The 21,614-nt window shown below is 41.5% G+C and overlaps 1 protein-coding gene across 12 annotated transcripts in view; it reads right to left on the reverse strand.

Moving 5' to 3' along the window:
- TLE4 (TLE family member 4, transcriptional corepressor) overlaps positions 1–21,614 on the reverse strand; it is a 161,541-nt gene that overhangs the window by 133,082 nt on the left and 6,845 nt on the right. The gene's annotated exons all lie outside the window — the stretch shown is intronic.

Genomic DNA, 21,614 nt, shown 5'->3' on the forward strand with positions numbered 1-21,614 from the left:
AAAAAAGCTGTATAAGTTAAAGAGGTTAGAGCCATGTTGGAAATACTGGCTGGACTGCCTGGAGTGGAGAAGGGCCCTTAAAGAATGACACAATATAGATACAGAAGTATACCCCGAGCTTCCGTAAGCCCAGATAAGGGAGCAGAGAAGGCAAAGGCCGCAGACAAGGTGATGAGCTGCGAGGCACAGCTGTCCTGGCATGACAACAAGGGTCTGACAGGGAATAATGGGGAGGGCAAGGAAAGGAGGCAGGCCACACAGGGAGAATCAGCAGCACACTGTGACGTCACTAGATTTGGACAATAGGAGGAAGTAAGGAATCCATGATTTCAACGTGTAAAGCCTGCATATGGTGCCACCGTTCATTAAGATAGGGAAGTCACAAGGCTGATTTCAAGGTTTACCTGGGGTGGGGGGGGGCAGTTATGGAAAGGTACAGGAAGAATCCAGACTCAAGTGGCAGAACATTCCACAAAGCATACCAAATACTGTGAATGACAAACTGTGGAGCCCCAAATCCCAAGGAGACTCTAATTACCATTGACTTTAAGCAAACCCTAAGTGATCTGGGACTCTGTTTCTACAACCATGAAATGGGAAGAATAATGCTGCCCCACATCTCATTGGCAGAAATATTTATGAATAGACATTAATATAATCCCTTAAGGTATGTAGTACTATTTGTTTTAAGACAGACTGAGATTAGATAGTGCTACAAATTGAGTAGCTGTATTGTTAGGTATCGATTGAAGCTTAGGGCTCTTCCTGTCTCTCAATTAAGAAGACATCACTACTAATTTATACTACATGGGAGAAGGGCTCCAGATCTAGAAGGGGGTGAGAGGACAGACTCCCAGGCACAGTAATAATAAGGAACAGTCCCTCCAATTGATGGCAAAGAGGAATGAGGTCAAAGGCCCAGCCCCAGAAAGTCTGCTGTTTCTCCACTTTCCTGCACTGTGACCCAGAAAAGACATTCTTGGTATTTATGTTTTGCTACTGGCAAAGGATCTCTCTTCCTCTTTTCTTGGTAAACAGATACTTGCCCTGGATGCAGTAAATTTTATATATCATAGTAAACAGTAAAGAATAGGCTGGGGGAAGAGGAGAAGAGATGGAGGGGGAAGTCAGGCTCAATTTCAAAGCTTCTTGCAATTTAAGACTACAGACAACAGTTGAGCCTTACAGAAATATATTGTGTTAGGAAGATGATGAAAATGAAAAACAAAATTTCTTTCTAAAGCAAGTCATTAAATTTAAGAATTCAGAAGTACTCAAAAGAATTTAAACAAGTTTTGCATTAACCAAAACACAAGCTGCAGGGTGTCTCAGCTTCCTACTTGTGACTGTGTCAGATGCCTTAACTTAATATTTTACACATGTTGAACTTGATCTTACCTTTCACCTAAGTGGCTTTTAAATTTACTTTATGCTGGGGGTTAAACTTTCCTTCATTTTATGAACCTCAATTTATCTCGGAGAAGGCAATGGCACCCCACTCCAGTACTCTAGCCTGGTGGGCTACAGTCCCTGGGGTCACTAAGAGTCGAACACGACTGAGCGACTTCCCTTTCACTTTTCACTTTCATGCACTGGAGAAGGAAATGGCAACCCACTCCAGTGTTCTTGCCTGGAGAATCCCAGGGATAGGGGAGCCTGGTGGACTGCCGTCTATGGGGTCACACAGAGTCGGACACTGAAGCGACTTAGCAGTAGCAGTAGCAATTTATCTATTCCTAATTCATAAAACAACTCTGATAAACCTTCTGATTTAATATTCCAAAGCACTGCTACTGAAAGTAGTCAGTCCCCAAACTGTTACCTATCAGCAAGAAACTAACGGGCTTATTTCAGAATTAAGTCAGCTAGATGGGGGTTTTTTGCTGTTGCTGTTCCTCGGTTTTGTTTTTTCAACAATAAAGATATTCCTGATGAGGGGGAGCATACACTGATTATAATCTGGTTGGGGCTTGCCAGGGGGCTCAGTGGTAAAGAATCTGTCTGCCAATGCAAGAGATGTGGGGTTCGATCCATAGGTCAGGAAGATCCCCCAGAGGAGGAAACAGTAACCCACTCCAGTATTCTTACCTGAGAAATCCCACAGACACAGGAACCTGGCAGGTTATATATAGTACACAGGGTCTCACAGAGTCTGACACAACTTAGCAATTAAGCACGCATGTGCAAGCTCTTTAAAGCCCACCTTCAGCAAACAGTTGAAGGACTTGCATGAGTCCGTGGACCACAGTGAGCAGCACAGCTCTAGATCAACATTCCTACAATGCAAACTGTAACTTCTTATTGCCTGGGACTTTAAAATAGGTGATAGACAACCTAACCCTTCATGGCCACAAAATTCTCCAATACAGCTCCAATAAGGAGCATTCCCTGATGCCCTGCTTGGTTGTGTAGAGACACAAGTGTCCACAGTTATATTTCCTTCAGGGCGGGTGACAGCCTAGAATTCAGTTCTGCAGACACCCCAGCCACAGGGTCTTCCCATGAGATCATGCTGCCTGCTAGTCTGCTGCTGTGCTACAACAAACAAAAATAAAATACCACAATCATATACTGTATTCTTGATCCTAAATGACAGGGTTAAAGGAGATCATGACACATGTCACAGCTTAAGGATGCCTGCCCATCTTTCACAACAAAATACACTCCAAATGAGAGTTTTGCTCGCTTTAATTTTCATTTTCTGTAAAGAACATGCCAACATGAGAAACTAAATTACAGCAAAATATACTATTTCACGATTCTTGTTGCCCATTCACTCAAAATACCACTCAGGAACTAGAGACCAATATAAGCATGGCAGCCATTGAAGGATGAGAAGAAAGGAGACAGAATTTGAAAGCATTAAGTACTTATCAGAGTGGGGTCTCAGTGAGCAGAGAGGGGAGAGATGAAAAGTGCCCCTCATCTCCATAGCCATGAAACAACCCCAGACATCAGCTGAAGCTCAGTCAGGTTACCTAAGCAATGTACCATTAAAATTGCTTCCATCTGTTGAACTGCTCCAGAGATGCTTGTCTAAACTTAAATGAGAAGTTACACAGAGACACCACACTGCCTATCAATCTTGACATCCTAACTGGAGACTCTCATTCAAGGAGCACATGGACTCCCAAGCACTACCAAAACTATACCATGGAAATAAAAATTAACGGACTTGGAAAAAAATTCTGCAGGCTTTGGCTCCTTGCCACTCAAAAAGTAGTTGTTGGACCAACAGAATGGGCATCACAGGAGCATTAGAAAAGGAGAATATAAGGCACCACTTTAGACCCACAGAAACAATCTCATTTTACCATGATCCCCAGTGATTAGTAGGCATATTACAGTGTAGAAGCACTCCTCTAGTTCACCAGCTCTCAAACCTGCCACAAATCAGAAACATCCCTGGAGCATTTAAAAAATACTGATGCCCAGGTCGCAATTTAGGGAGCCTGAGAATCAGCACCTTATAAAACATACTGATCCAGTTCTACTCCCTTGTTTTATGGAAATGGATGAGAAACTGAGACTCAGAAAAGTTAGATGATTTGTCAAGATCACAGGAAGTTACTGGCTGAATTAACAGTAGATCCTAAAAAATCTTTAGGACTGTCCTGCCCATTTTCAAAAAAAGTCAAAGAAACCTCACAGTTACCAATAAATCAAGCGAATTTTAAATATCTAGGGTTTCATTTCTCTCTGTTTTCTACCATAAGAAATTATCTGCATATCTGAGGTTATTGATATTTCTCCCAGCAATCTTGATTCCAGCTTGTGCTTCATCAGGCTCAGCATTTTGCATGATGTACTCTTGCATAAGTTAAACAAGCAGGTTAAATAAACAAACAATATACAGCCTTGACGTACTCCTTTCCCAGTTTGGAACCAGTCTGTTGTTCCATGTCCAGTTCTAACTGTTGCTTCTTGACCTGCATACAGATTTCTCAGGAGACAGGTCAGGTGGTCTGGTATTCCTATCTCCTTAAGAATTTTCCAGTTTGTTATGATCCACATAGTCAAAGGCTTTGGCATAGTCAATAAAGCAGAAATAAATGTTTTTCTGGAAGTCTCTTGCTTTTTCAATGACCCAACAGATGTGGCAATTTCATCTCTGGTTCCTCTGCCTTTTCTAAATCCAGCTTAAACAACTGGAAGTTCACCATTCATGTACTGTTAAAGCCTGGATTGGAGAATTTTGAGCATTACTTTGCTAGCGTGTGAGATGAATGCAACTGTGCAGAAGTTTGAACATTCTTTGGCATTGCCTTTCTTTGGGATTGGAATGAAAACTGACCTTTTCCAGTCCTGTGGCCGCTGCTGAGTTTTCCAAATTTGCTGGCATATTGAGTGCAGCACTTACACTAAAAAGCCTCTTGACTAAGTGAAAGAGGAGAGTGAAAAAATTGGCTTAAAACTCAACATTCAGAAAACGAAGATCATGGCATCCAGTCCCATCACTTCATGGCAAATAGATGGAGAAACAGTGGAAACAGTGGAAGCCCCCAAAACGTTGTTTTGGGGGGCTCCAAAATCACTGCAGATGGTGACTGTAGCCATGAAATTAAAAGACGCTTGCTCCTTGGAAGAAAAGCTATGACCAATCTATACAGCATATTAAAAAGTGGAGACATTACTTTACCAACAAAGATCCATCTAACGAAAGCTATGGTTCTTCCAGTAGTCATGTATGGATGTGAGAGTTGGACTATAAAGAAAGCTGAGTGCCGAAGAATTGATGCTTTTGAACTGTGATGCTGGAGAAGACTCTTGAGAATCCTTGGACTGCAAGGAGATCCAACCAGGCCATCCTAAAGGAAATAAGCCCTGAATATTCATTGGAAGGACTCAGGCTGAAGCTGAAACTCCAATACTTTGGCCACCTGATGTGAAGAACTGACTCATTAGAAAAGACTCTGATGCTGGGAAAGATTGAAGGCGGAGGAGAAGGGGATGACAGAGGATGAGATGGTTGCATGGCATCACCGATGTAATGGACATGAATTTGAGTAGGCTCTGGCAGTTGGTGATGGACAGGGAGGCCTGGCGTGCTGCAGTCCATGAGGTCACAAAGAGTGAGATATGACTGAGCGACTGAACTGAAGGTTTCATTTTGGTATATGCTTTTCAATACTTCTGTACTTTTAAATGAAATAAAAGCATGCTTATATTTATGTATAACCTCCTGAACCTCATCCAGTATTTTTCGACAGCAGGGGTGGGTGGTAGGGGGGACATAATTCTCCACCAGTCACAGTGCAATCAGTGGAGACACAGTGAATACTGAGTCTTCGGCTGATTGCCTAGGTCAGAGCGGTAGGACCATGAAAGATTCTTTTTCTTTCTAAAATCTCTGTATTACTTTTTTTTAACAAAAACAAAAACCAAAAAGTAAAAAGCAGCCCAAAACCACCTATTAAAGATCCAATTTTACTCTGAAAGAAAAGTTCAAAACCAAGGACAATCGCTGTGTTCTGACAAAAGTTTCCAAAAGTACAGAAGTGATACTTGGCATACCTAAGACAAGAAACTTTTGCTGAGGTTGATGATTATGTCATTACATTTAAAACGCCCATAAATTAGCACTAGATACATGGGGGTATGGTGAGAGGTGTGGGTGGAGTGAAGGAAATTAAAAGCTGCGGTCAGACTTAAAAAAAAATACCCTATAAAGCAACGTATGTTTCTGACAGTTGAAACAGACTGCATGACAGACAGCAAAACCACATTTCCGCATGGTTTTTTTTTTTTTTTTGGAATGGATCTGTGGCTTTATGCCACCAAGCAATATTTTGGTTTACCAAAATGTACTCTATGGCCTTTTAAATTTCATGTTTACTTAACTTTCCTTACTATCACTGCTGTTCTCACTCAACTAGACCAGCGTAAGACAAGTGTCCTAAAAGGGGGAGAAGGCTTTAAAATACAGAATACGCTTCAAATTAGGAAAAAAGGAAAATTAGCCACACACATGTAATTCACATCAACTAAAGTACTCATTGTAATCTGGGCATTTAGCTCATACGTAATGAACAATGGAATAATATTTCTTTGGAAATCGTTTCTCAAGACAATTACAGAGACTTGGCCTGTTTACATAAAATTTCTCAACACAAAAAGGATAAAGAATCATTGACCTATCATTGGCTGAATGATAGAAAAATGTAAGAGCAACAGAAGAAAAGAATGACTGAAGCAAAGAGTTTCCATAGCTGATGAATAATTTAAAGGATTCTGTACCTATTTTTAATGTTAAAAAAAAAAAAAACCAAACTTAAAAAGGATAAAAGACAAAATCAGATAATTTGCAAACTCCCACTATTGTATCTATATAAAGGTAATGGCAGTAATCAAGCAAAATGATGAAGAGACTCTCTCTGATACATTGACACAAAGGTCTAACACCTTCCTTAAAATGATAAGTTCCAAAAACCACAGCCCACAAAGGACTGCCTGGCAAAGTCCATTGTGGTCTGGGTATGGAATGAAGGCACAAACACAAATCTAGCTGAAAATGAATCCTTGAGGTTTTTGGCAGGAGATGAAGGGAAGGTACTAATTTGGAGGCAGAAGTGAACCCACAAACTCCCTGTCCTTCTTCTCTGTTTCTATCCCTCGCTCCTCCCTAGGCACCTCATCCACTGGCATAATCAAGACCAAGTTTCCCCTCCAAGATCTCTTCTCTAAAGGGTATCCTGATTCTCAGAGTTTACAGAGGTCAATGTCTCAGGTCTTTCTCTGTTCATTTCCAAACTCTGCATTCAGGGTCCCTTGGATTCCTCCTTTCCAGGACATGTCATCTCTTCAGCCCAGCCTCTCTCCGTGTCCCTTTCCACTCAAATTATGTCAACCAACATTTATTGAACATTTGCTGTCAGGCCCCATGCAAGTTGCTGAGAATCAAGCAAATTAGCCAATAGACATGGTCCCTGCCCTACTGTCTTCCTTACACTTTCCTTCAACAGCCCATGTAATAGAAGTAGCACTTAAGACTTTCTATAATGCTTCCCAGACCCATGTCCTCAACCATTTCCTGAATCAACCAACCAGGCTAAGAATGGTTGCAGCCGCCACTTGAACATGGACATCAACTTTTCCTGCCTCTGTGCCTTCCACTTGGAATCCTCCTCTCTTTCTTTCTTCCTGTCCAAAAGACCTCTTCCTCTGCAGTCCCACTAAAACGTCCCCACACCCTCTGTAACAGCATTCTATCACTTCCAAGCCAGGAAGACTTCCTCCTCTTCTGCCTATGTCACAAGTGTGTCATCACCACACACTGCCATGTACTGTCCACACTGGTCCCAATGCCATTAGAACAAAAGAATCTCATGGAGGCTCCCCTATCTCCCTAACCCTCAAAGTGGCCTCCACAAAGTATGAGACCAGTTAGCATGTGTTGAATGAACAGTTACAAGCCACTATAGCCTCTGCCTTCCATCTGGGGTGTCCAGCACTAGTGACTTAACTCTGCATCTCTATCAATGAGGGAAGAATAAACGATGTCATGACAATTTAGTTCTTTTTTTCAGGTTTAAGTCTTTAGGTTATAATCTTCTTAATCTTCGTAAGGTCTGAAGTGAAGTGAAGAGAAAGACACTCAGTTGTGTCCAGCTCTTTGCAACCCCATGGACTATGCAGTCCATGGAATTCTCTAGGCCAGAATACTGGAGTGGTTAGCCTTTCCCTTCTCCAGGGGATCTTCCCAACCCAGGGATCGAACCCAGGTCTCCCACACTGCAGGTGGATTCTTTACCAGTTGAGCCACCAGGGAAGCCCAAGAATACTGGAGTGGGTAGCCTATCCCTTCTCCAGCAGATCTTCTGGACCCAGGAATCAAACTGGGGTCTCCTGGATTGCAGGCAGATTCTCTACCAACTGTGCTGTCAGGGAAGCCCTTGTAAGGTCTAGTTCTAAATATTTCAAGTTGAGAACCTAAAAATTTCTATTCAGAAAATTAATCTTTGTATGAGCTTCAAACAAACAAAAATGACAAATGTAAAAAAGAAAACTGTAGCACTGTAAAAAAGAAAAATTGGAAATTATAAATCTGGAAAGTTGGCATGAACACCACCTCAGAACAAATTCGACAAAGACCTCACCAAACTTTTTTCTACATACATCCTAAACTGATGCAAAACATGCCAAGAGTTCTTGCTTAGACAGTAAGGAAATCCTATCAGCTCTGCTTAGATCGGGTTAAAGTAGGCCCTAACCATGGGTCTCCTTCCTAGGTCAGCCATATCAAGCATTTGTAAATGAGCTGCTATTAAAGAAGGCTTCTGGGCAAAAATGTGCTATGTCTGACCCAGGTTCTCCTAAATCTGAAACCTCAAAAATGTAAAAAAACAACAACAAAAAGGTTTTTTTTTTAAGGCTTTACAAGGAAGAGCTGTCATCTCCACATTCCTGGAACCTACATACAGGAAAAATTTTAAGGACACTCTGGAATTCTGCAGGACACACTTTCTCTACTAAAATGTCCAAACCAAAAAAATGTAAAAACCCAAACAAGCACTCTGGATTCCCCAACTTGGCCAAAAAATATTCAAGCACGTAACTGTGAAATTGCCACTATGTTTTTTTATTGGCCACTTTAGGTGAACTATAATATTTTTTGAGGTTAACCAAAACAGACATACTTAGAAGTAATAAGCCATAGTTCCAAACAGCTCTATGTTCTCCTCCAAATCAAAAGCCTTTAAAATAGTCATCTACATTCATAGCAAGGCACAACAGAATATGCAAGGTAAAAAAATAAGCCCAAATAAAAGAAGTTCAATGAACAGTGCCCAAAATATTTAAAGATATAATAAACTCATATTCTAGATGCATAGGCTACTTAGAAAACTCCAGGTTCCATTCTGTTTACTACAATGTAATCAGGACTAGACAAAGTCAAGTACAACACACTTTGATCTAACCAAGAAGCTAAGGGAAGGAGCAGAAGGAGTAATTTGCAGCAAGAACTGCCCTAATTTCTCAGCTGGAGTAGACCAACCCAAGGTTATACTGAATTCTCAGGTGGCCCAGTCTACTCTATCTTGGTAATAACCAAACAGGTACCTCCAGAAAATGGTTGAAACACGGACACTGTTCAGCATGAACAGAGAAAGGCTATCAAAAGACAATACTTTTGAAAAACTGTTACCTAGAAGGAACTACATTCGAAAAACGAAGATCATGGCATCCAGACCTATTCACCTCATGGCAGAGAGACAGGGAAAAAGTGGAAACAGTGTCAGATTTCATTTTCTTGGGCTCCAAAATCAATGCCGATGGTAACTGCAGCCACAAAATTAAAAGACGCTTTCTCCTTGGAAAAAAGCTAGACAACGGATTAAAAAAAGCAGAGACATCACTTTGTAGACAAAAGTCCATATAGTCAAAGCTATGGTTTTTCCAGTAGTCATTTATGAATGTGAGAGCTGGACTATAAAGAAAGCTGAGCGCCGAAGAACAGATGCTTTTGAACTGTGGTGTTGGAGAAGACTCTTGAGAGTTCCTTGGACTGTAAGGAGATCAAACCAATTAATCCTAAAGGAAATGAGTCCTGAACATTCACTGGCAGGACTGATGCTGAAGCTGAAGCTCCAAGACTTTTGGCCACCTGATGCAAAGAGCTGACTCATTTGAAAAGACCCTAATCCTGGGAAAGATTGAGGGCAAGAGAAGGGGGCAACAGAGGATGAGATAGTTGGATGGCATCACCAATTCAATGGACATGAGTTTGAGCAAACTCAGGGAGATAGTGAACGACAGGGAAACCTGATGTGCTGCAGTCCATGGGGTCACAAGAGCTGGACACAATTTAGTGACTGAACAACAAGAGAAAGGAACTAAAAAGTGACTAATTCTGGGACCCTCAATGGGTAGCAAAACAAACTGGCCTCACTTAAAACAAAAAATTTCCAATGAAAACGATGACTACAGAAAACCATGTAACATCCTCATTCTGAACTTGAAATAAAAACCCATTACCACCAACTCAACTCTGCTTATCATCATGAGAAAGGGAGAACACCACCTGAAAATACAAGTATTGTATACCTGTATTGTATACCATACAAGTATGGTTTGACAGGTTCTCTCATAATGATACAACTAGCTAGAGAAGTCAGACAAAGCTGATTCTTGGCTTCTACCCATTTGATGCTAGTAGCACCTCTGAGCTCTGACAACCAGAAGTATCTGCAGATACTGCCAAATGTCCTTGGGAGAAAGGATCATCTCTGTTTGACAACACTGCTCTAGAGAAACAACTTCAAACTCCTTTCGGGTCCTGGTATCCTCCCTGGATCAATCAGTGCTATCAACTCTTCTCCCACAGAAAAAGACACACAGTTTTGCATATAAGTTCAAGGACTCTGTGGATACTTTAAAACCCAGTCAAGGATCCCCCAATTCCAATTCTCATCCCAGGCAGGCACTCAATAATTTTTCAGTCCTCTGGACCTTCCCATGTGGTTATAAAAGGTACTGTGCCTGTTTCAGAAATGTCACGGTCAGAAGCACAAAAATATAGGCCTGTGGTCATCAGGCCATAAGCCAGCAGTGCAATCTACAATAAAGATGAACCATCGGTTCAGTGACCCAGTGCACTTTTTCACAAAAAAAGTATACTACTTTTCCCCAACCTGGAATAACTAACCAATTCACGGCAGTGTTCATGGTCCTGCAGCCCTGGCTGAAAAACTACCCTCAACCCATGTTTCCGTTCAACTGTTACAATAGCATAAAGTCCTGAAGCAAATAAAGGAATTGTTTTGCAAATTAAAAACTGAATCTGAAGACCAAAGCTATTTCCACTTGGTTAAAAAAAAGTGTTCCATCCACTTGTATGGTTAGTGAAGCAAAGCCAGAGCAGGGGTTGGGCAGTGACGCAGAAAAAGCCGCTTGAGTTAAGGGGAAGACTGCTCCCCTCCACACCACTTCTCTACAAGGATTAGGGGGCAAAGAACTTGCTAATCTGGGAACACAAAAAGCTTTTTCTGATACAAATATATATACTTAAAAGTAGACCACTATTATTTATAACACTTTTAAACTCACTGTGTGCAGAACACAGCAGGCTAGCTAGATACATTTAAAAGCCAAAAACAAAACAAGCTTACCATATTAACAACAGTCCTTTAGGAGGGGGGTCTGAAGCTGGGCTGACTCTTGCAGTTTATACCCTGTAACGTCCTGGGCAAATTTCTTAGCTTCTCTTTACCTTACTTTCCTCATATACAATGGTGGCATCCAGATCCCTTCCTTAATTACAGGTTATGATTTAAACACATCAACGAGCTTCCCTTGTGGCTCTCAATTGGTAAAGAATCCACCTGCAATGCAGGAGACCTGGGTTCAATCCCTGGGTTGGGAAGATCCCCTGGAGAAGGGAAAGGGTACCCACTCCAGTATTCTGGCCTGGAGAATTCCATGGACTGTATAGTCCATGGGGTCGTAAAGAGTCAGACACAACTGAGCAACTTTCACTTCACTTAAACAAATCAATACATCTGAAACACGTAGCGCACCTGTTGGTTTGCAGTAGGTGCTCAATTGTTACCTGGTATTATCATTAATATCTGTCAAAGGTACACATATGGACAGACTTCCCTGGTGGCTCATTGGTAAAGAATCTGCCTGCCAATGCAGGAGACTCAGGTTCGATCCTGGGCTCCCTGGCTCGGGAAGATCCCCTGGAAAAGGAAATGGCAACCCACTTCAGTATTCTTGCCTGGGAAATCTCATGGACAGCGGAGCTTGGCAGGCTATATAGTCCATGGGGTTGTAAAAGAATTGGACATGACTCAGCAACTAAGGAACAACAATACATAAGGACAATCTGTACCTACAGAGTCACTGATACTCTCTTAACCTAGAGAAATACACCTCAGATGTGGTCATATCTATGGAATTAGCAACAGAGGACATGGTTCTAGGTTGTAAAATATTGGCAATAGTAGGATTTTTTTGGTTTCTGGTTGCTGGTTTTTTGGTGGTTTGTTTTTTTTTTTTTTTTTTTTTTTTTTTTCTGTCTATAATAGCCTAACACTGCTCAAAGGAAAATTCTTTAAAAAAATTTTTCATCACACATAAAATTTATTCAAAACCTTAAATTAACTGAACAGTATGCCACTACTGTCAAGCAATGAAATTAGGCATAGACCTTTTGCTAACACTGGTCATTTTAAAACCATATGAATCCAATCCTCAATTAAAAAAATTCTCACCAGCTCAAGGGCCTGTGGCAGAGAACTGCAATGACAACTCCTAACTTTGGATTGCCCATCAAGACCTTTGTTGCTCTTCATAAAAATGAGTCCTGCCTATATTTAACTTATATGCAGAGTATATCATGAGAAACGCAGGGCTGGAAGAAGCACAAGCTGGAAGCAAGATTGCTGGGAGAAATATCAATAACCTCAGATATGCAGATGACACCACCCTTATGGCAGAAAGTGAAGAACAACTAAAGAGCCCCTTGATGAAGATGAAAGAGGAGAGTGAAAAAGCTGGCTTAAAGCTCAACATTCAGAAAACTAAGATCATGGCATCTGGTCCCATCACTTCATGGGAAATAGATGGGGAAACAGTGGAAACAGTGGCAGACCTTATTTTTCTGGGCTCCAAAATCACTGCAGATGGTGACTGCAGCCATGAAATTAAAAGACACTTACTCCTTGGAAGGAAAGTTATGACCAACCTAGATAGCATATTCAAAAGCAGAGACATTACTTTGCCACCAAAGGTCCGTCTAGTCAAGGCTTTGGTTTTTCCAGTGATCATGTATGGATGTGAGAGTTGGACTGTGAAGAAAGCTGAGCACCGAAGAATTGATGCTTTTGAACTGTGGTGTTGGAGAAGATTCTTGAGAGTCCCTTGGACTGCAAGGAGATCCAACCAGTCCATTCTAAAGGAGATCAGTACTGGGTGTTCTTTGGGAAGAGTGATGCTAAAGTTGAAACTCCAGTACTTTGGCCACCTCATGCGAAGGGTTGACTCATTGGAAAAGACTGATGCTGGGAGAGAATGGGGGCAGGAGGAGAAGGGGACGACAGAGGATGAGATGGCTGGATGGCATCACCGAATCGATGGACGTGAGTTTGAGTGAACTCCAGGAGTTGGTGATGGACAGGGAGGCCTGGCATGCTGCAATTCATGGGGTCGTAAAGAGTCAGACACAACTGACCAACTGAACTGAAGAGCTCAGAAATAAAGCTCATATACTAGTGGTTAACATTCTGCTATAGGAAATGCAGTACAAATGAAAAATTAAACCATCCCTTCAGTTGTTCCAGCCTTTCCTCTGCTAAGTTCCAAAAACTGATTTCAGATGTCAGAGATACAGCAGGAACAAAACACCTTCTCTTTTGGAGTGCACAACTTAGTGATAGAACCTGATCTCTACTATGTCCTTCATTCACCAAAGGCCAAGATTATACATTTCCCCCTTGTACCCCTTCCGCTTATTTTTACCTACAGTTAACTTATAAGCCAAGTTGAAAAGCCCAAACTTAACTCTAAGTAAACGACAATCCAAGAAACCCAATGACTTAAGCTCTCAAATTCACTGTAAGTCAGTTTACAGGCCTGCTTTACCCTGAGTATCATCAAGGTAAACCTTAGCTGAAGAAACTGACATCTGCACTGGATTCTGGAAGTGTAACTAATCCCAGGAGCTAATTGCTGTTGTTGTTTAGTCACTAAGTCGTGTCTGACTCTTGTGACCCCAAGGATTTGTAGCTGGCCAGGCTCCTCTGTCCATGGGATTTCCCAGAGAATACTGGAATGGGTTGCCATTTCCTTCTCCAGGGAATCTTCCTAACCCAGGGATCAAACCCACATCTCCTGCAATTGCAGGTGGATTCTTTACTGCTGAGCCACCAGAGCTAATTACACAACAGGTAATAAACTACTACATATTCTCCTCTAGCACTTTAGGAGAAAATTATTGGAACACATTTCAATTCACATGATTTCAGAAGCTGTATGATTAAATTTTCCAATGCTTTTCCAACACTATATACGCCAAAGGAAAAGTATAAAAAACAAATCACTTTAAAGCAGCTCTAGAATTATATACATACAAAATATATTTAATTTTAGGGAATTCCCAAGTGGTCCAGTGGTGAGGACTTGGCCTTTCACTGCCAGGGCCCAGGTTTGATCCCCAATCAGGGAACTATTAATATGTGTATAGTGGCAACCCCCCCCCCCCCAAAAAAAAAAAACAAAAAAACCCAGAAGACACCATATGACATTAATATTACATGTTTTACAATAACTATTCTAGTTGTGCATCAACATTACTCTGGCCTGAATGATGGCCTTCAGGGAGCCAGTGAATTATGAACCATCCACTAATTAACTGAGGGACTTTGTCATTTAAAACTGGAGTCTTATTTTATTCATCCAAAAGATGGGGAAATGCTTTAGCAACATTATTGGAATCTAAATAAAATCATGGATGAGAAAGTATCCTATAAAATATAAAATAGGTTAATTTTGTAGTTTAAAAAAACAAAAACCTCTGAAAATAGGTGTTAAAAGGGACTTTCTGAGACTGAAAAGAAGTCTCTATTTCTGTCCATTGGGTCATAGAAAATAACCAGAAGAATCATTTTGGACAAAAGAACTAAGAGATCTCAGTGTTTACTTACACTCTTATTTGAAGCTAAGAAAAGCAAAGCGCTGAGAAGTTAAGGTACTCAGCAACATCACACAGCTGGGTACTGGCAAGGTCAGAACTGGAATCTGAATCCCCTGATTCAGGAAAGTACTTTGGTGGACGTAGGAGAGTATTCCAAACAGAGCATCTGAAATGTTTGGAGATTCGACAGAAATACCTACCACACCAGCGATCTGAAATTGAGTCAAATCGAGGAGCTGTCTTACTGGCTGATTTCAAGACGTTATTTAACTTCTATGTGCCTCAGCCTCCTCATATACAAAATGGAAATAACAATGATAATATAGAGCAGTAACCTTATAAGGTTACTGTGAGAATAAGTAAATTATTACCTCTAAATAAGCTCTCTAAAACCACTTATTGTTATTAGGATTCTTACACTTTCAATGACACGGTATCCTTTCCACCAATAAAAAACTAAGATATCTTCATTTCCTTGTCCCCTGAAAAGAAGCAGAAGCTTGCATTTTTACTGATTTGAAGTTAGCTAAGCATACCACACTATGGCTAAGATCAATATCTCCCCACACTCACTCAAACCACAAGTACACAGACCTATTAATAGTAAAAGAATTCTTCAGATACACTCTGACAAGTGATAGAGGGATGTTCAAACTGAATTTTAAATTCAGTTAGGAAAGATTCATGTTTCCATCTTTAAGAAGGCAAATCCCACATGCTAAAATACATGTATTCTACTTTAACTAGCCTAACTTGCTCCTAAAAAGCAAACCAAACTCAGGTGCTTTTTACTTTACCTTTCCTGTCATTTTTCCACAAACTTAATAAGTAGGCACCACAGGCCTTACTAGGCTTGGAAGCTCAAGGTGTGTTATCCTACAACCTCCATATATCCTTAAAAATACCGTACACATTCTTGGCTCCCTTGATCTGAATGCAGGGACTCCCTCATTTACCAAATATTTCACGCACAGCTTCTGTGTGGCAGGCACAGTTATCAGCACCGGGGACACAGCAGAGGCCATCAACACCCCTGTTCTCACAGAGCCTTAATTTCAAGCGGGAGCAAGGAGGCTGGCGAGAAACAAGTTTATACCTAGTGTTTGCACAGTATACTTAAGGAATGTGAACACAGCCAGTTTCACTAAGCGCTGTGCTCACAGTGGATCTAGGCTTTGTATTTTAATTTGTGATCCCAAGCCTCCATTTTGGCAGGGCTGGGACTCTGGAAACAGCAGAGAGGAGAGGGAGGCTCTGTGCTCACACACACAGGGATCAGGTCTCTGGCAACACTCTAACACTACATGGAGGGCCAGGAGCATCCCCACCTTCTCATGCTGCATACAGCCAAGAACACCCCAGAAACAAGCGCACTGTCTGGTGTTTGGGAACAGTGCAGTCAGTGCAGGGAGCCCTGAGAGGAAAGTCAAGAAACCTACGGCTTCCTTTTCGGCCAGCAGCACCTTGGACGCCCGCTGACCCGCATGAACCCTGGACTACCAGCCCGCGTGCTGATCCTCCTGTACTGTGACACCAGGCTAGTCCCTTAAGCCCTTAAGCCCCGGTGTCATCTGTTCAAGGAGGCCAGTGGAATGACACTGCTTGGCAAACTGTCGGGCACTCCACTGAAAAACTAAATACAGGGGTCCAAGCTTGCTACTTGCTTTACAGGAACATCAGGAAGATTAAGGAGAACATATAAAATGCCTTAAGCTCTCTGTAAAGAAAGGTGTTACGGGGAACTAGTGCTTGTAATTCCTACAATTATTCTTCTTTCAGTTATATTTCCTTGCATTTTCCGATTCTTTATCCAAAATAACCCACAGACTTTCAGAAGCAGAATATGTATTTCGAAAATAAGAACACAATCCCAATCAGAATGATAACAATTACGTGAAGCTTGTGAGGAAATCAGAAAGTCAAATCCATCTTCCTTGGCTCCACCTCTCCTGCCTAAGCTGTGGGGTGAGTGTGGGGGCCGAGATACAGCAGGCCGGACAGGTTGTAGGTGGAGCCCAGGAGGGCTGCCAGCATTTCTCTCCATCTATCACAGAAGCTCCCTCCACAACACAACTTGTGAAGTATTTGAGGGCAAAATCCTCAAAAATGATGACAAAGTGACCCACGCACCAGATGGCAGAGGACCTGAGCGGCATCTGGGAATGTTTTTCTTTTGCTTTTTTGACAATCCAGCTAAGAAAACCCACACTTCCCTTTGTCTCCCTGGATGGAGTATGGTTACAACTCTGAGGAAAGCTGGGCTCGGTGGTAGAGAAATTGTCAAAGCCTGGCATAAACACTAGGTCAAGTTCAATGAAAACAGAGAGGGCATATAGATTTGCGTTGATTGCCAGCCAAATCCCTCTTTACAGACAGAAAGCAAGAAAGCAACTGATAGCTGTTACTAAGGCCACAGCAAAATGACTCTAATTTTTGCTTCTGACTAAAACTTCTCAGGTCCTTCCCTCTTAGGAGTGAATAGTTCCATGAACTCTCTTCTCAGTGAACGTACTCTGAACAAGTCCTCAATCTCACAAACTGTCATCATCGGTGTAAATATTCACTGTTCGCACCTACACATGCTGCCTCCCACTTCTCTCCAACAGCCCAGCCCACAGAACTGATGGTAAATGAGCCACGAGACCACTGGACCTGCCACCACAGCTAAAGTTCTAGAGGTTTTTAAGAGCAGGTGTGGGGAGGGAAAAAGGGAAAACATCTAGATATCACATCCCTTTCACTGGCTCTGGAGCCATCAAGTGATTACTACTGTCCTAAAGCCATAAACCAGTCTATCCAGTCATGTCAAATAAAAACATTCTCACTAAAAACAAACACAAATTGCTTCTAATCACACATTTGAAACATTTAATTCACAATTGCCTTCACCTAGTCTACGGTGGAAAACAAAAAGTTAAAAAAAAAAAACAAAAAACAAGTACAATTCTAGGAAAGACAAAATGAAAAAAGCAAGAAGCAAGGGCCAGTGCCTGCACTATCCCAGCCTCATTGAGGCTGGAACAGCACCTAAAAAGATGCATCTTATCCCTCAGTCCACTAATCCAACTAGGCTCAAACTAATATCATTTAGGATACAAGGAATTCTGTCCAGCAAATAAAACAAGTGGAACAAAAATAAGCACTATCCAGGAGGGACTAAGGGACATTGAGAAAGGAAATATCCCTTCATTTGAATGCTGCAAAGAAAGTCTTTTAACAGTATAAGCAAAACATTTGCCTTCATTTAAAATTTTGAGTTGTGAGCGATTTCCTGCATCTAAGAACCTCTTTTTGAACTACAAAAAGGCCACAAAACATCACATTTTCCCCTCCCAGCTTCCCCCTTCAAAAACCCACAAGATGGCGATTAACAAACAGCCCGTTGTCTTCAGGCAGTTTTAGAGGCCACAAGGAAAAGATAAAAGTTAAATGGAAAAGCAAGTTGGTAAACAAATGAGAAATAGGTTACCAAGGGAGGAAGCAAATTCATCTTGATAAATAAGCAGCTCTCCGCCCCCATGCGTGGGAGACTCCAAGCGAAAGCGACCCTAGCCCTCTCACCCACTGAAAGCAGTCTGGATGGAGAAAGAGTTCAGGCCAAGCCGCTGGCCCCGACTCCAGGTAGAGATGCAGAGAATGGCCCCACGCTCCAGGAGTCTGGTTATAAGCCCAAAGTGCAGTGGCTCAAGGGCAAACCCAAGGACTAGCCCAGCCTTCCAGGAGTTCTCCATTCCAGAAATGAGCTGAGGCCTGATCTCCAAACAAAGGCAGACCCATCCCCCAACAAACACCCTTCCAGGTAAATTCATCTCAAATCCAGAATCCACTACCTAATAACTGTATCACCTTGTGCAGATCTGATCCTGTTTAATCATTCTTTGATGGGTCATAATCCCTTTCTTAGGATCTTTGTGAGAATTAAAAGAATTCTGGCAATGTGCCCAGATCAGCTGTAAGCACAAGCCAAATACGTAATAAACATTCATGTCTACTGAAAGGAAATTCCAATTCCATTCAACAATCACTGCTTCAGGTGAAAAATCTTCAGATATTCTATAAAACCTCAGAAAGAAAATTAAGAACCCACACAATCCAGAAAATGCTAATTATGCACATACCCTGACTGGGTAAATTTCCTCCTCCAGACCTCCTCCTTTTGAAGGTCCTGTGACATGTAAAATAACAGCTCCTGTGCCCTGCCCTCCCCAAGGCACTGACAGTTGGTTTCAACTGTCCCAATACTAGATCCTCTAAATTTGGGAAAAAATTTTCTTAAAATCTACATATATCTAGACTTACAAAATAGACTGAAGCTAATCCTCATCCCAAAATGTCCAATCAGAGAGGTAGGGGAAAAATTATCACCAATGACTTCCCTTTGCTGCTGCTGCTGCTCTGTGCGACCTCATAGACGGCAGCCCACCAGGCTCCTCCATCCCTGGGATTCTCCAGGCAAGAACGCTGCAGTGGATGGCCATTTCCTTCTCCAATGCAAGAAAGTGAAAAGTGAAAGTGAAGTCGCTCAGTCATGTCTGACTCTTCACGACCCCATGGACTGCAGCCTGCCAGGCCCCTCCGTCCATGGGAGTTTCCAGGCAAGAGTATTGGAGTGGGGTGCCACTGCCACCAGGATAAATAATCACAAATTAGAAAAGGGGGCTTTAAACCTTTAATGAAAAACAAAAACACAAGCCCCCTCCCCTCCATGCTCTAATTATATCTGGAGCTTTTCACACAATTATCGAAATTTCACTTGTAATCTCTCTTTGAAAATATCTGGTCCAGCAGTGTCCACCACTGTTTAGCCCCTCTAGATTATTATTTCCTAAGGTTTATACAGCAAAAGAAAGTTCTGGCAGCAAAATTTTCACTGGTTTATTAACTTACTTTGTGCTAAAACATCCCACCTTTGATAATTCCCTTTCATTATTACACAAGAGTTCAATCACATTCATTCCTGAAAAACTGTCACTGCATAAGACAACGGCCATATTTTTGCTCACATTCTCAAACATATACTCCTGCATCTACTCCTCCAATCCAAGCATATACAGTCTAAGACAAGACACGTACAAGAAATCAGTAAAGCTCCACAGATAAAGTTTCCTTATGGGAAACCTGGTCTAAACAGAACTTTAAACAAAGTGCTTGCTTCCACTGCAAGCACTGTCCCCAGATAAATTTACTGCACCCTAGAATCAAGTACACTCAAGGCTGGAATGCCAGGCCAGTCGTGTATTACTTCAACCTCAATAAATCTCTTTTTACTCTCCAAATCCTCGGCTGCTTTCTAAAATAGTTCACAAAAAAGCACCAACCTAATTAACAACAGCTTCCTCTGCAACTGTGGCCTTGATTTCACTTATTTACACATTAACTGCAGCCTCCTTTTGGCCAATCCAGTCTATTCTCTGTACCATGCCGAGCCTTTTATCTGCCCTGGACAGCATTTTCTCCAGCAGATGAAGTAGATGCCGATTGATTTGCTGTCGAGCATGGTAAATTAATAGCAACAAATTGCTGAGGGCCCGTCTCGCTGCTCCACCATGCTTCGGCAGTTTTGCTTTATTTGCTCCATGATGGGCAGCAGTCGGCCTCTTCAAGTCAATTTCTTCTTAACAACCTGCAATACTTTTCAATGGTGAAAATAGAGCTGTTCCTTGTAAGTCAGAAATCAATATCCTATTGCCCTTAGAAAATGCTAAACAAGCAGTATTGGCAATCCACTTGGTACTAGAGGGTATCAGATATAATGCAAATCTATACTGCTTCCCTCCTTGTAGTTATTACAATTTGCTAAAAGGTTCCTAATGTCATTTATCATCATTTACCATCGACCAGAGAGGCTATGATTATGATATCCTATCAGTTGGCAAGGCCCTTTCATTTCTATTCAATTAATATTTTAGCAGCACTCAAATGGTTGTGGCCCAAGTCTTGTAATAAAATTTACATGGCTTATAGTGAAACAGGAGTTTGCTTGCTCTGATTGGAAAAAAATAATAACTATATATACACATATATGTGCAAACTAAACATGTATGGGTGCTCAGTTGCTCAGTTGTGGCCGACTCTTTGTGACCCCCATGGACGTAGCCCACCAGGCTTCTCTGTCCATGGAATTTTCCACGCAAGAATACTGGAGTGAGTCACCATTTCCTTCTCCAAAACATGTATATATTCACATACAAAGACAGAGACATGTATATATACGTGTGCAGTATATTAGAATGCAAGCTCTAAGTGTTTCAGACTTCTAATATTTTCCAATTTCTAAAATTCAAATACTAAACTAATTTTTTAAATGCAAAGAGACTGGCAGGTTGCAGACTATTAACTATGAGAAAATCATAGATGTTCTCAAAATGTAGTATGTTCATCTCCATTTACAGTTCCTACAGGTCGAATTTATATATCCATTGTTCCTAATCTACATCCAATATTCACTTTTTAAAGTGGTAACTGCCTGCTGTCAGATTAAATCAGGGCCTCTTCTTTAATTACAGCATTACAGGTGAAGGGTGGCAACAAGCAGCATTTAGCAATGTTATCAACCGAACACACCACCCTGTTCTGCCCACAGTCACTGACCCATTTAGAAGCCACTCTGTATGTATAAGGAGCAATTAGCAGGGGGGTGGGGGGGACAAAAAAAGTAACAATCAAACCATTGGCCGCCACCTGTCCCATTCAAAACAAAAAACAGAAAGACTCAACTGAGGGAAATCCTTAGGAATGAAGGCCAATATTCTTTCATTCTTAAAAATCCCATTATGAAGAAATCACAATAAAACATGGGCCATTTCCAACCATGTCCCACTTATCATCTTCATTTTCATGCTAGAACTTAAAGACAGTGGCAAAACATTAATTCACTTAGAATTAGCCTAGAACACTCCACTCTAACTTTTTTGGGTTTTCTCCCAACTTCAGCTCTATTGATCCTACTAAAGATTACCAGAAATTAGATTCATATTTT

The sequence above is a fragment of the Ovis aries genome, chromosome 2, assembly GCF_016772045.2.
Source record: "Ovis aries strain OAR_USU_Benz2616 breed Rambouillet chromosome 2, ARS-UI_Ramb_v3.0, whole genome shotgun sequence".
NCBI lineage: Eukaryota > Metazoa > Chordata > Mammalia > Artiodactyla > Bovidae > Ovis > Ovis aries.